Source organism: Notolepis coatsorum (genome assembly GCF_963971535.1).
Source record: "Notolepis coatsorum genome assembly, chromosome: 19".
NCBI classification, from domain to species: domain Eukaryota; kingdom Metazoa; phylum Chordata; class Actinopteri; order Aulopiformes; family Paralepididae; genus Notolepis; species Notolepis coatsorum.
Genome location: NC_140183.1, coordinates 73,130,116 through 73,146,645, shown reverse-complemented (window position 1 = coordinate 73,146,645; position 16,530 = coordinate 73,130,116).

The following is a 16,530-nucleotide window of genomic DNA, read 5'->3' as shown; positions in this document are numbered from 1 at the left end:
CATTTTTACAAGACTCAGTTAAAATGTGCACAAAATGACTGAAACCCACTACTTTTGTTCCTAAAGTAACTATGCTACTTTGCTTAGAATTGCCAGAAATATGCATACTTATAGCTATAACAAAGGTGTTTGCAACTATGCAATTGCCCTTTTTTAAAGTCACTTGTCAAATAAACAAACCACTCCAGCAATTTAGGTTCATTTTGGTGACTTTCATTTGAATATTGATGTTGGTCTGCCAGTTTTTGCTTTTGCACTAAGACTCTGTACCATGTAATTGTTTAATTAGCTCATTAGACATGTTTGCACATTGTAGAGGGGCTAAGTTATTCCTTCATTTTGACATCGGCTGAAGGCACTATGCATTAAATGAAGATCGCCCAATTGATGTGATGACGATTGATGTTTGTATTGTCTCACTGTAGCTGTCTTAATCCCAGTCTTAATAAAACCTGTACATTTCTGCAACCAAAAAACTAGTTTTTCTTCTTGGGTAAATGCAATGGGCTATCTATCCTAAGTACTCTAATCCCCTCTGTAAAGTAAATCTAAACCTTCTTTGATTGACAAATGAAAAATATTACGTAAAAGCATCTTTTTCCATTTGGGATGAATTGCCTTGCTTCAATATTTCATATCATACTTCCCAGAGTCAGACTTAAAGGACCAATTTGCTGATATTCAACCTTAATTCTCTTCTGTTGTGAGGAGGACATGACAATCGGACGTAAAACGTACCAACGGGTTCTGTGTCTCGAGAGCTTGGCCACATTTTTAGACCAAATTCTCATTTTATGCCTAAAGTATCAAATGCCACTTTTGACTGCCTTTACAAGAAAAAATTTGGACTTTGACTTGCGAATTTGTTCTCCGAAACCGAGGTGTAGCTAGGTTGCTGATTTTAGGATGGTTGAGTCAGAACAGTATGATGTCCAATAAATGCTCATCATACACACCACCGGCCACACACACATGCTGGGTATCTTTAAGGCACTTTATTAACAGGTTGACGGTATGAATGTGGTCCTAGGGAAAGGAATTAGCTATATTAAAGCTCAATGTGACGACGGCATAGAAATTACAATATAAACATAGGACCAAAGATCTGCATTAAAAAATCTATGTACAGTGTTATAGTATTATGTACAGTGATGCAGGTATAAAGACACCCGTAGTAGTAAGATCGTGACCACAAAAGGCGCATACCGCCACCTACTGTACAATCCATTTTACAATGTCTTCTTCTTTGGAATTAATGTCTGGTCGCAATCACAAAAAAGGCGCATACCGCCACCTACTGTACATCCCAGCAACTGGCCGGATAAACAAGACCCGGCAAATAAAAGAAAACGATAAAGAAAACCAATAAACCCCATAAAGCAAAACAAAAAACCCATCCCTAACATCGCCACCCTATCCAAACCTAAACTATGAGTCACTCATTGCCTCCTGTGGGCTGACTCTGGCCTTCTTGATCACTCACCACCCCCTTCCCTAACTCTCTTACTTGATCACTCACAACAACCCCCTTCTCTAACTCTCTTACTACTTCCCCCGATGTCAACCCCTTCATACCCATGTGTTGTACTGCTACTTTAACTATTAACTTTATCCTATCTGTTTTACTACTAACCATCATTGTTGCCATAGGCGCCTGGCCTTAAGAGCACGCGGAGCAGCTGCTCTCCCACTATTGAACTTGGGGGAGCAAGGGTATGATCTTGCTCCACCACTTTTTGATCATATGAAAAATATGATATACCCCCCCCCCAATATATAAATCTAACCATAACTACGTAATTTCAATCAAATTAATAATACGCAATGACACTTAATAGCAAGTTTTTAAGTTTCCAAAGATTGTGTGACCCCCCACTTTAATGGTTTGATCCAGTGCCCACGGGCCACGGTTCGTCGGCATGACGTATACGACATGTTGGGGGAGGCGGCTTTTTCGAAAGCCCTTGAAAAATTCAGGCTGGATATTGGATAACATTGTGAGGATTATTCTTCAGCGTTTACATCAAAATGGAGCAAATCATCACGTAAGTCGAACACTGTGACTGTATACTAAATGCGCAAACAGATTGAAACTGAATATTTCTCGTATGGTGAGCCTCGGCGCTGCACCGAGTGAATCCAGAGATACGGGATGGTGCGCACTGCGCAGGCGCTGTGATCACCCAACGGCGGAAATAATGCCGCTTTGAGCAGTTTATAAAAAAATATTAAAAATATTTATTAGCAACGCCGAGCTTTCAAACCATCCTGTATCTCTGTGCGAACCCCTCGTGCAACTGTGAGCACCTTTGTAATGTCTCTGTGATACTTGTATAACGAACGGTTCGGCCAGAACCAGTCCTTCATGGTAAATCTAGGTTGGTTTCCCATTGAGGAGCAAGTGACTGTGGATTCACTCGGTGCTGAGCACAGTCACGAAAGGGGCTAGTATGGACCCTGATGTAAACAAGACAAACTTCTTTCTCTGGTCTGCATCCCCTTAACAATTGTGTGTATTGAGCCGTACTGTATTGTACCCATTCTGCAATCTGTTAAATAAAGTTTTCATTCATTCATTCAGCCGCCGCGCTCACTGGGGCTATTGATAGCGTCAATTAGTTGTTGTTGTTGTTGTTGGTACTGCCGCTGCGGATGAGAACGGGGCCGGAGGGGCTTTGGGAGGATGGGAAAGTTATTATTATTATTATAATAGTAATTGGCTATCATACGTGCCTAGCTAGCGTTAGCTAAAAGAGCCCTTGCAGTGAAGTTATTATTATTATAGCTATCATACTGCAATATAAACTGAGTTTTATAGTGAAAAGAGCAGCTTTATTTTGGTCAAGATTGAAGGCTCTATATTGCAGGAAATTGCACATACAGGTGTGCATTAAATGTAAAAAAATCTGCCGCATCTTGTTGCATTTACTACTCCTGCCACAAAGGCCACTATATTCAACTTCTCCCCCCACACCCTCTCTTTCTCGTCCTGTACTTCCTCTACTGACAAATGCCCTTTTCTAAAACCCTGTGTTAAAGTTAGAGGTTATATGTAGGGTTGTAATTAACTGTCTAACTGTACTCAACTGCTTCCACTGACTGTATATATGTGTCCACTGGAGGGCGCAATAGGCGGAGCTTTTACTGTTACCACTAGGTAGAGTATAAAAGCTTATGCCGACTTCTTCTTCTGTCTTCTTCTCACATCTGCCTCTCACGGAGAGGAGATCTCATGAGCTGCTGTGTTATGAATCATTGTGAATGAATAAACCACGCCAAAGGCTAAAGATAGAAACCATGCCTCATGTATATATTATTGTCGCCCCATAGCCAATTCTATCAACAAGTTATGGGCCCAGATCTCGCAGGGGTGAAATAATAAGGGTAGCAAGATTAGCTGAAGTACAGGCTAGGTTAGTGCCGGGAGCACCGCGCGGCTAGACGCTAGGCCAACAGAGCTAAAGCTACGCCTACCATCAAAAAGGAGGATGGCGACCAAGGGAAGGAGCAAATGGCCCTCATTCAATGGAAAGACAGAGGACTATGAGCTATGGGAAGAGCGCATGCTATGCTGCATGCACGGCGTGGGACTCAAGACGGTGATCTTGACGGCCCCCACGGGACCACTGTCGGCGTAGGCACAAGCCCTAGACAACAAGCTTAATGCGGACGCATACTGTGAGCTGGCGCCATTGCTCGACGATAAGCTTGGGGCTAATATTCCGCGACACGAAGGAGAAAGGCCGAGAAAGCCTGGGAGTGTTGAGGGAGCATTACATCGGACGAGGAAGACCTCGAGTAGTGTCCCTCTATATAACGGTGACAGAATACATCATCCGAGCTGAGCAGATCATCACGGCGCTTAAGAGTGCAGGAGAGGGGGCGGCTAGGTGGTGTAGTGGGCAAGGCACTCGCCACCAGTGTGGAGACGCTAGGATTCGCGTGTTCGAATCCAGCTCTCCACATTGTTTTCAGTTTAGCTGGTCGTCCGCAGTAATACACATTGGCCGTATTACGGGGAGGGAAAACTGAAGGGTGGGGATCGAACGTTGTGAACAAGCGACTCCTACAAGTCGGTTGGTGCGCCTGCGCAGTAGAATCAGGAAGTGTCGGGGGCAGCGTGAGCCTCCCACGCGTTACTCCTCGCCACTGAGAGATCGAGCTGCGCAGGTGAAAAGATGCGACTGCTGTTACCTCAAGTACCGGAGGGGACTTGTGCTATGTATGACTTAGTCCACATTGCAGCCGGCTTGTGGGAGGCAAGAAACAGCGTTCGTGACAGGGGAGGGTTGAATTGGATGATACGAAAATTGGGATGGGAGAAAATATAGAAAAATGGGAGAAAAAGTGGATCAAAAAAAAAAAAAGTGCAGGAGAGGCACCAAGCGATGTGCTAATGATTGTGATGGTGATGAGAGGACTACCGGAGTTGTACAAGCCGTTCACGCTACTGGTTACCCACGGTTCAGCGGACATGACGCTGGGAAAGTTCAAAGCCAAGCTGCGGAACTTTGAGGCCTCAGAATAGGGCTGGGCGATAAAACGATAACGATAACTATCGCGATAAATTATTTCCTCGAAATAAACATGAAACGTGGTCGCAAAGTTTCGATATATCGATTTTCCAAGCTTGGCTCCGTTCAGCCTCGGCTCAGCACACTCACTAACAACAACCAACGTTACGTGATGACGTGCTTACGCACAACAGCTAACAACCAATCAGTGAAGGAGATGGCCGAGAGCGAAGTAGACCCGGAAGGAGACCCAGAGGTAGGAATCACTCAACAACAAGGCTTGCTAGGCTAATTAGCTTGCACGGCGATGTTTTATATATTTACGTGCCGAGTATGTGTGTGGCGTGAATTCTGAGGCCACGTTTATAGTAGTGGGGGTATACAGTGGACGTCGTTTCAATATATTGTGGCGGAAGAGAGTATTTTAGTGTCATATTTAGCACATTGTCATGGAATACACCGCTTAGATACAACAGGCTGGCTAGGATAACTAGCTTGAACGGCACTGTTTTATATATTTACGTGCAGAGTATGTGTGTGTTTTGAATTCTGAGGCCACGTTTATAGTAGTGTGGGGTATACAGTTCGTTTCAATATATTGTGGCGGAAGAGAGTATTTTAGTGTCATATTTATTGTCATGAGATACTCCGCTTGTCGGCTAACTGCTAACGTGCGCGGACTGATGACGACATCAACTCGACTTGAGACATTCGCAGCAGCATAAGAAGTTAATTAAACTTGACGGACATTATATCGACGATAATTATCGATATCGAATTATATGAAAATAATTTTATAATTTTATCGCGATAACGTTTTTGGTCATATCGCCCAGCCCTACCTCAGAAGATATCCACTCAGCCGCCGCGGAGAGTAGAGGGACACTACTCGAGGTCTTCCTCGCTCCGAGCGACGCCGAGGGAGAAGGCCAGGCCCATGACGGAGCTGACGTGTTGGAGATGCGGAGAGAATGGGCACCGGAGGGATAACTGCACAAAGACTGTCTGGTGTAGCTTCTGCAGATCCTCGGGGCACACAGACAAAGAGTGCCGAAAGAAATGAGACCAGAGCGCTCGATACGCACATGGACAAGATGGCGGCCATAGACGAGGTGCCGCCTATGGGCAAGATGGCGGCGATGGACGAGATTGCGGCTACGGACAAGATGGCGGCTGTGGATGAGGTGACGACTACAAACAAGATGGCGGCGACGGTGGACGTGAGGCGAGCCAAGATGACGCCCGGAGAGCGGCAGGATGAGAGGACTTCGTTTTCGGGGCGCAGACTACGTACGTCACCCGGCCAACGCAGCACCAGCAGTTCCAGAGGAAGGGACTGATCGTGGACACGGGTGCGTGGTCCCACATCATCAACGACAGGAACAGTTTCAAGAACTTTGACAACTCCTTCGAGCCGGAGGGACACAGCATGGAGCTGGCAGACGGGAAGCGCACCTACGGGTTGGCGCAAGGGAGAGGAGACGCACAGGTATGCCTCATAGACAGTGAGGAGCGCCGGTGTACAGTGACGTTAAAGGACGCTCTCTATATACCCTCGTTCCCACAATAACTATTCTCAGTAAAGTCTGCTACTGCTAACGGCGCCAAGGTGTTTTTCAGTGAAGGTAAAGATGTTCTTGTAGAACAAGACGGTACACGGTTTAACATTGACGTGTATAAGAGAATGTATTACCTACAAACGGAGAGTAATAACAATGATAAATGTAATGTGACTGTTAGTCATGACATCCAGACATGGCATGAAATCATGGGTCATTGTAATCACAAGGATTTACTGAAGCTGCAAGCAGTGACAGACGGTATGCACATTAAGGGTGAAAAGCATAGACCTGACAAAGAATGAAGTTTGCATAAAGGGGAAGTTTACTCAAACGAGGAACCGGGGCCCCACGGAGAAGTTAAAGAGACCACTGGAGCTAGTTAACACCGACCTAGCCGGTCCAGTAAGGAACGAGTCCATAGGTGGCTTTAACTATGTACAGTCCTTTACAGATGTGGGTACAGGCGTAGTGTTTGTTTATTTCCTTAAAGCAAAGAGTGACGCACTCCAGGCCACGGAGAAGTTCCTTGTCGATGTAGCCACTTATGGGGACATAAAATGTTTGAGGTCAGACAACGGGACGAGTTTACAAACAGAGTTCCAATCACTGTTGAGAAGGAACAAGATCAGACATGAGACGTCATGTCCCTACTCCCCGCATCAGAACGGGGTAGCAGAGAGGGAATGGCGCACTCTTTTCGAAATGGCCAGGTGTAAGCTAGACGATAGTAACATACCGAAGAGCCTGTGGCATTATGCGGTACAAGAAGCCGCTTACACCAGAAACGGGTGTTTTAATAAACACACGGGCACCACCCCATATACAGCAATGACAGGGAAAAGGTGTAATCTAGCCAGAATGCACAAATTCGGATCAGTGTGCTATGCTTACCAGCAGGACAGAGGCAAGCTTGAGTCCAGATGTGAAAAAGGACTCTTTGTAGGACACGACAAAGGGAGCCCCGCACTCCTAGTCTACTATCCCGGTAAAGGGAAGGTGCAAAAGCACAGACTAGTGAAATTTGTCACAAAGACAACGTGCGAAATCGAGACACAGACAGAGGAGCCATGGCTGGACTCCGGGGTAAGGTATGGAGGAACAGAGACACCACAGCCTAGTGTACTGAGCACGAACGTGCAGGCAGACAGCCAGCCACCCCCAGAGGACGATGACGAGGAGCACCCGAGGGTGACGTCACGTGCCCCAAGCAGTGGGAGGTATCCCTCACGGGAACACAAACCCCCAAAGTATCTGAAAGATTATGCCCGGAGAGGAAGTGACGTAGATGACCGTACACTCGCCAGTATTGATTACTGCTACAGAGTAGTGTGTGGCGTGCCTCAGTCCTTTAAGGAAGCCATAGTGTCCCCAGAGTCGAGTAAGTGGGAGAGAGCGATGGATGAGTAGATGAGGTCCTTAGAGGACAACCACACCTTTACCCTCACCAAGTTGCCAGAGGGCAGACAGACAGTGGGAGGGAAATGGGTGTACTCAATCAAGGAAGGGATCGAAGGCCACAAAGTACAAAGCGAGGTTTGTAGCTAAGGGTTTCAGTCAGAGGGAGGGGATAGACTATGGTGAAACATTCTCCCCCACAGCCAATCTGACCAGTGTAAGGGTAGTGGTTCAGAAAGCAGCTGAGGACAATCTGATTTTACATCAATAAATATACAGGCGGAGCTTTTACTGTTACCACTAGGTAGAGAGTATAAAAGCTTATGCCGACTTCCTCTTCTGTCTTCTTCTCACATCTGCCTCTCACGGAGAGGAGATCTCATGAGTTGCTGTGTTATGAATCATTGTGAATGAATAAACCACGCCAAAGGCTAAAGATGGAAACCATGCCTCATGTATATATTATTGTCACCCCATAGCCAATTCTGTCAACACCCTGTTCCCTATCTTGCTTTCCCTGATCCTCCTGCACTACCCTTACTGCCAAATGCCCTTCTCTAAACCCCTGTCCCTTATCTTGCTTTCCCTGTCCTAGCTGCCTCTGCATATGATATCCTATCTTCCCTTCTCACCTGCTGGACCACTACCTCTCGTTTCATCGCCTCACAACCCCAATGCGCTACACTATGCTTCCCACCACAACTACAACACCTCGGCTCCACTCCCTGTTCACATTTCCCATAGTCATGCCCCCCACCGCATCTAGCACATTACTCCTAACAATCGCGCCTAACTTTCAGTTCCACAGCCCAAGTCCTTTTGATTGATTGATTGATTGAAAACTTTTAACAGATTGCAGAATGGGTACAGTACAGTACAGCTCAATACATACAATTGTTAAGGGGATACAGACCAGAGAACTTTATTTAACAGATTGCAGAATGGGTACAATACAGTATGGCTCAATACACACAATTGTTAAGGGGATGCAGACCAGAGAAAGACGTTTGTCTTGTTTACATCAGGGTCCCCCATTTTCAATTCATATTGACATTTATGACATACTCAACATACATGACATTTATGGCATAGGGACATACAGGTATTTAGTACTGTTACATTTGTGACATACGATATTCAAATATACAGTACTGTTACCCATAGATCCTGACAGAGTATATACATATGATGGGGAGGGGACTGTACATTAGGAGGGGGTGGGTGGGTGGGAGAGAAATATACATACGGTGGGGAGGAGACTGTACATTTGGAGGGGGTGGGTGGGAGAGAAATATACATACGGCGGGGAGAGAATATATACATGCGGTGGGGAGGAGACTGTCTATTAGGAGTGGGTGGGGGGTTTGGACATTTACGGTGGCCAGTTTCGAATTGCAGCCTCCCGTAGGTGCTCTTTAAGAGCGGTTTTGAATGTGGGTAGGGATTCACATTCCTTTGGATAGGGCGTTCCACATTGATGTGGCATAATTGCGAAACGTGTTTAGTCCCTTGTTTGAGCCGAATCTGGGTTTAACATGATTTGTTGAGCTTCCTCTGGTGCTGTGGTTGTGGTATTCACTGACCTTTGGGAAGTATTTTGACATTTACATGGGTACCATAGTCGTATAGTGTATCTTGTAGACCAGGCCCATTGCAAGTTGCTGTACTCTGTCGTCTACTCTAAGCCATCCTAGGTTGTCAAAGTGGGCAGGGGTGAGGTGGGTTCTAGGAGTAAGGTCAAGCAGTAGTCTGACCAGTTTGTTTTGAGATGTTTGTAATTTAGTTTTTAGCGCCTTTGAGGTGCTTTGGTACCATGAGGTGCAAGCATAGTCGTAGTACCCTTGAATGAGTGCTCCTGCCAGAGTCTTCAGGGTATTCTTGTTTACCAGAGAGGAGATCCGGTACAAGAATTGAGTTTGTTGGTTGACTTTTTTTATTACCTTGGGTGCCATTTTGTCACAGGAAAGATTTGCCTCTAGGATAACCTAGGTATGTAATTTCATCTTTCCTTGTGACAATATTGTCACCCACTGTAACTGAGAAGCCGTCGGTCTTGCTGAGTTTGTTATTTGATCCGAAGAGAATGGACTCTGTTTTACCCAGGTGTAATGATAGTTTGTTATCAGCGAGCCAGGTGCAGATTCTGCCGAGTTTCAGTTCCACAGCAGATTCTGTCGAGCCTTCAGTTCCACAGCCCAAGTCCGACATCACATCAATATACTAACTAACTAGCTATTCATATCAATCGAAATAACGTATTGTTTTCATAATCCACAGGGCACATTTAAGCACACTGACATAGCATAACACGACAAACAAATCACACCCCAAGCATGGCAAGCAGGGCACAGACACCAGAAATGCATGTCGAGGTACACTTCTAATAGGCTGGGTGCATGACTAGGGACAATAACTCAATATTGTCATTGTATGTGTGTAGACCTATAGGCCACATATGCTATTAGTTATTCAATGTATGCACATACAGAACAGGTATGTGGCATTTCACATACAGTTAAAGAATGACATAAGAGTATAGCCATGCATAAGACTCCCATGGCCAATGCGGTTGTTGTGTTTGTTGATGATTGTCTGTTCTTTCATGTTCTGCATGTATGTTTTTTAAATAAATGCCCAGTCTTGTGCTTTGTCGCCACCTGTCAATCTGTTCTGTTATTAGCCTACACCAAGGTCCATGATGGAAATAAGTTGATATAGACTTTATTCTGTCAACCTTGACAATGTATGGTTAATGCTATTGATGTAGACTCATCAAAGTATTTTTAAATGCTTTATGTCTAATAAACTAGACTAAATATAGCCTATAGAACAGATTTTTACAGCCTAATCTAAAACAGATTTTTTTACACATTGGTTCAAACATGATCACGGAAGGTGACAACCCTAACATGTCATGTTGTGTCACAACAGAATGAGTAGGTGAGTGTTGGGCCTACAGAAAGTGTAATCTATTGATTGACTTGCATGACCTAGTCAATTTGGTAGAAGAGTCTGGTGGGCGAGATTATGCATGACCAGCCTGTGATCTAAAGACTCCTGCCTGTGGCTGAATAATGAAGCCCAAAGTCGCGTCACATGCAAGAGCATATTACCTACAAATAGAATGCTCATGCAGTTTTTAGGCTACTGGTAGGCTATTCTTATGCCGTGCTCAATATTAAAACTCACTGCTTGTCCACCCAACGTAAACAGAGCAGAGATAAGCTTCAAATCACTGCAAGATAGCGCAATAATGAAGTCGTGTTTTGAACATTTATGTTGTGTTGATGGAATCACGTTAATATAGAGAGATGAAAACAATACGTTATTTCGATTGATATGAATAGCTAGTTACGTTAATATAGAGAGATGAAAACAATACGTTATTTCGATTGATATGAATAGCTAGTTAGTTAGTATATTGATGTGATGTCGGACTTGGGCTGTGGAACTGAAACGTCAGTGGCCAATCAGATCGCGTATCCCGAACGAGGAAGTGAAAGTCCGTTAGGGAAAATATACATGCCTGCCTGCCGCATCTTAATCGTCTTCTTGTGAATTTCCGGCAGGCTAGACACCTTTCGGCGTATTTTTTTCCGTAGCCTATGTTTGCGAAGACGCTCTCTGATTGGCTAGCCACGTACAGCGAAGACCCTCTCTGATTGGTTTAGCGCCGAAGGGTCTCTTCCGCCTTGTACATATATTCTCTGCTTCAAATGCTTTGGCCCAGTGGTGCAGTCGTAATATGGGAACTGGTAACACGCCACGCCACGTGCATGCGCACAGAACTGATTTTTTATTTATTTATTTTTTAAATAGAGAAGCTGAAAAAGGTAGCAGGATGTAGCCTTCAATATATAAAGAAATTTACATTGTTAATTTAGTTTGTATTTACTTTTAGTTTAAGTTAATTCAATTAAAGAAATTGTTTTACACACAAACACAAAAGCAAACTTAAAATAATCAGACAACTTGTGTTTACTTGAAGTTTGTGTGTGCATGACTCCTAGTGCACAGCAAGGGAGGTTTGGTGATGAACCTTGTGGTGCGCTCACACCCACTCGCGCGCGCAGTTATACACACACACAAGCGCATATACGCAAGTGCAATCTTTCTATCATACACGCTCTTCTTGCTCTCTATTTGTGTGAATGTGCGCGCGCGAGAGCAATTGGAAAGCTGGCGCGCAGCACGGCAGACGCTTGATTCAATCATAAGCATCACGAATTCCGAGCCACATTAGTATTCACCTCCACTGCCGTCACACAGAATGAAGGGGGAGATGCATTCAGATAGCCAACACCCAGACACCTAGTCTACCTGCGCTTTTTGTTATGTAAAACGGTGGCCGCCGGCCGGGTACTTAGTCACAACGAATGGATACAGCGCATTTTTGTGTGCGCGTACACGCGAGTACACATCCGTGCGCGATCGCGCGTACTTAGTTCTGCCTCAGTGATCTAATAACACGGCGTGTAACCGTGTGTGCACGACTGCACCCAGTTTGGCCCTCTTTCGAAGTGGGTTATGCTTAGGGTTAGGGTTAGGGTTAAGGTTAGGGTTAAGGTTAGTTAGGGTTAAGGTTAGGGTTAGGATTAGGCGGAAGAGACCCTTCGGCGCTAAACCAATCAGAGAGGGTCTTCGCTGTATGCGGCTAGCCAATCAGAGCGTCTTCGCAAACATAGCCTACGGAAAAAAATCACGCAGGTTAGGGTTAGGGAACAACATATCCATTCCACAGCCCAAGTCCGACATCACATCAATATACTAACTAACTAGCTATTCATATCAATCGAAATAACGTATTGTTTTCATAATCCACAGGGCACATTTAAGCACACTGACATAGCATAACACGACAAACAAATCACACCCCAAGCATGGCAAGCAGGGCACAGACACCAGAAATGCATGTCGAGGTACACTTCTAATAGGCTGGGTGCATGACTAGGGACAATAACTCAATATTGTCATTGTATGTGTGTAAGGTTAGGGTTAGGGAACAACATATCAATTGTTGTTGAATATACGGAAGAGACCCTTCGGCGCTAAACCAATCAGAGAGGGTTTTCGCTGTACGCGGCTAGCCAATCGGAGAGCGTCTTCGCAAACATAGGCTACGGGAAAAAATCGCGCATTGCTGCCTAACTACAATCTTCTTCTTCTCATTGAGGTTTTACGGCGGCCGGCCACCATTCGTATGGGGCATTACCGCCATCTTCTGGTATCCTTCACCTCCTACAATGTCCATATTCCTTCCCCATCATGAAGTGCAGCTAATGCTCCCTGCATACGACATCTTACCTTCCCTTCTCACTCTCTGAACCACTACCTCCCTTTTCATCACCTCACAACCCCTGTAAGGGCCATATGAGTGTTTTTGTTATGGATTATTATTATTAGTATTATCATTATTATTATTATTTCCAATAGAAGGATATGATTTATGGGAATGTTATGATTTATCTGTATAGCCAATTGAATGTTCTCAGTTGTATTGTGGTGGTTCACGTGATAGGCGAATCAACCACGGTGCAGCTGATGACATAAATAGGTAATGGGAATCAGCTGGGTGGTGTAGCCGGGAAAGCATTTTCTGACCGCTTTGGAAACACTTTGGATAGTCTTAGAAACGCTTTGAACTTCGCTTTGAATTGAACCACGTTTATAGGAACAATAGGATCGCTTTGATCACCTCTCCCATCAGGGTATCTGCAGGTTTAGCCCAGTCAGATTTAAGGCTTTTTAAGACTTTTTAATGCCACTCAGAATTAAATTTAATACCAATTTCACGATAACAAAATGGCAAAAATCATGGGTACTCTCAGTACTCATTCAAGGGTACTACGACTATGCCTGCACCTCATGGTACCAAAGCACCTCAAAGGCACTAAAAACAAGATTACAAACATCACAGAACAAACTGGTCAGACTACTGCTTAACCTCACTCCTAAAACCCACTTTACCCCTGCCCACATTCAAAACCGCTCTTAAAGAGCACCTACGGGAGACTGCAATTCGAAACTGGCCACCGTAAATGTCCAACCCCCCCCCCCCTAATGTACAGTCTCATCCCCATCATATATATATAATATTTTCTGTTAGGATCTCTGGGTAACAGTACTGTATATTATTTGCATATCGTATATGTCACAAATGTAACAGTACTACAGTATAACCTGTATGTCATGTATGTCCCTATGCCATAAATGTCATGATGTCATGTATGTTTTTACTGTATTTATTTCTGTATTTTATTTCATTTTTATTCTATTTTACTCTACTCTTATCCTAGGCAACTTGATTGATTTGTGTTATTATTCTAATTCGTGACCTGTCCTGTCTAAATGTTTAAATGTTGAGCGATTTGCAGTGTCAAATTTCCCACGGGATAATAAAAGTATTTCTATTCTATCTATTCTATGTTGTGTATGTCAATATGAATTGAAAATGGGGGACCCTGATGTAAACAAGACAAACGTCTTTCTCTGGTCTGCATCCCCTTATTATTGTGTGTATTGAGCTGTACTGTATTGTACACATTCTGCAATCTGTTAAATAAAGTTTTCATTCATCCAGTTGTTTTGTTTTTGTGGTTTGGTTGAATGAATACTTTATTTAACAGATTTCAGAATGGGTACAATACAGTACAGCTCAATACACACAATAATAAGGGGATGCAGACCAGAGAAAGACGTTTGTCTTGTTTACATCAGGGTCCCTCATTTTCAATTCATAGTGACATTTATGACATACACAACATACATGACATCATGACATTTATGGCATAGGGACATACATGTATATATTACTGTTACATTTGTGACATATATGATATGCAAATATACAGTACTGTTACCCATAGATCCTAACATATATATATATATATATATATATATATATATATATATATATATATATATATACATATACATATGATGGGGAGGAGATGTACATTAGGAGGGGGTAGGTGGGTGGTAAAAAATAACATAGGGTGGGGTGAAGCTCTCACTCTCATCAACACAAACGTGTCCTTGCCCTTGTTTACATCCGTGAAGAGATTTTTTGGATGCAAGAAGCCAATCCAAACCTGGCTATGTAGGACGTTTTATCTTTTCCACACGTGAATCTTTTAGCGACTTCAGAGTCAGGGAACATCGCTTGAAACACCTCCTAGTCCCTCATTTCCATTGTAGGACTGATGCTTTGCGACGGTATTTAGAACCCACAGTACCTCAGCTTCAAGGGTTGGCGTGGAGCCGAACGTTACCCGGACAGGTGCAGATGTAATTGGTGGTAGACCTACCTGTCCCTCAGCAGTTGATGTGGACGGCGTCGAAAAGAAATTTGATATTGAAGTTGTCTGCAGGCGGGTTTTTGTAGAGGTAACATGCTTAGCACTGTGCATGTGTGACTCAACTGCTTTTATTCCCATCGTTCCCAGTTTAAAATCCTTTTTGCAGAGTTTGCAGCGGGCCTCGTACATGTCTTTCACTGGGACCAACCACGGTGCAAACAGAGGGTTTTCGAGCCAGTTCTCATTAAATTTGCACTTTCCCATGTTAAATTAACGAGTGCAAATAAATATCAATTAAACTAAACTAAACGTCAGCGTTATCGCTACGGCTTGAATAACGTGTTACCTATGCTCCGGTGTTCTGAAATAGCTCCCGACGGCGACACACATTAAGGACCACATTAAGGTTCCGCCCCACTGCGTACCGTTTGCGTGAAAGAAAAAAAAAAAGCCTGATTTATCTCCTGTTAATAGTTTCCCCCCAGATTTCACAATGAAACATAAGATGACATGGCATGTTTTTAAGACCTCCGGAAGTCGGATTTAAGACATTTTAAGACAAATTAAGGCCTTAATAGTTGATAGTTGAATTTAAGACTTTTTAAGACTTTTTAAGGTCCCGCGGACACCCTGTCCCATGTAAACAATATCTTTTCTAAATAAATCGGATATCTGTGGTATCTGATAACGGAACTCAAGGTGTGGAGACTATTCTTTGGATGGAGCGCGTACGGATCACCTCCCCGGTTGCCACTAAAAGCGGACCCAGGAAGAGGCCGCTACATTAAGTCAGAAAACGATGCGTTATTGAAGCGAAACCAGGTAGAGGCGCGCTTCAATAAGCATTAAGGCAGAGGCGCTTCCAGTGACAAGAGGACTCGCAGGTTATTGAAAGCGACCCAGGCGGAGGCGCGCGTCAATAAGTGACAAGAGGACTCGCAGGTTGTTGACTGTTGGAGCGACCCAGGCAGAGGCGCGCTTCAAGTCACAAGAGAACCAGCAGAAGGAAACTGGTTTTGTTTGGAGAACGCTGTGATCAAAAGGAAGGAATCGATCAACCACGGCATTGGAAAGGATCCACCCATACCAGCGAGTGAATCATCCCGATTCCCGAGGACATCAAAGGAGCGTTTGTGTTATGGTTTGTAACCGACCCCAATCGCACAACACAAGACGGGTATGAGAGTAAGCCAAAACAGGGCAAATATTTATTATAGAACAAAAAGCGGCACAGTCCCTTTAAGGGAAAACACAAAAACACTAGAGTCAAGGAAATATGGAAAATGCGGCACTGTGCCTTTAAGAGGCGAACAGGCTAAGGGACTAAGGCTATGGGCCAGGGCTAAGGACCAGGGCTAAGTGTCAGGGCCAGGACCAGGGGCACTGGAGAGGGGGGCTGGAGACAGGGACAGAGAACAGGGCCTTGGACAGGGCGAGGGCCAGAGCTGCTTACAGGGATGAGGACAGGGTTCCGACGGCGGAGGCCTGGCACGGGAACAGGGGCCCGACGGCGGAGGCCTGGCACAGGGACAGGGGCCCGACGGCGGAGGCCTGGCACGGGGACAGGGGCCCGACGGCGGAGGCCTGGCACGGGGACAGTGGCCCGACGGCGGAGGCCTGGCACGGGGACAGGGGCCCGACGGCGGGGGCCGGGCACGGAGACAGGGACTTGACAGCGGGGGCCGGGCACGGAGATCCTCCTCCTCCTCCTCGGATGCTGCAGACGGGCAGCGCAGAACAAAGGGGGTCCCAGGGGACCGG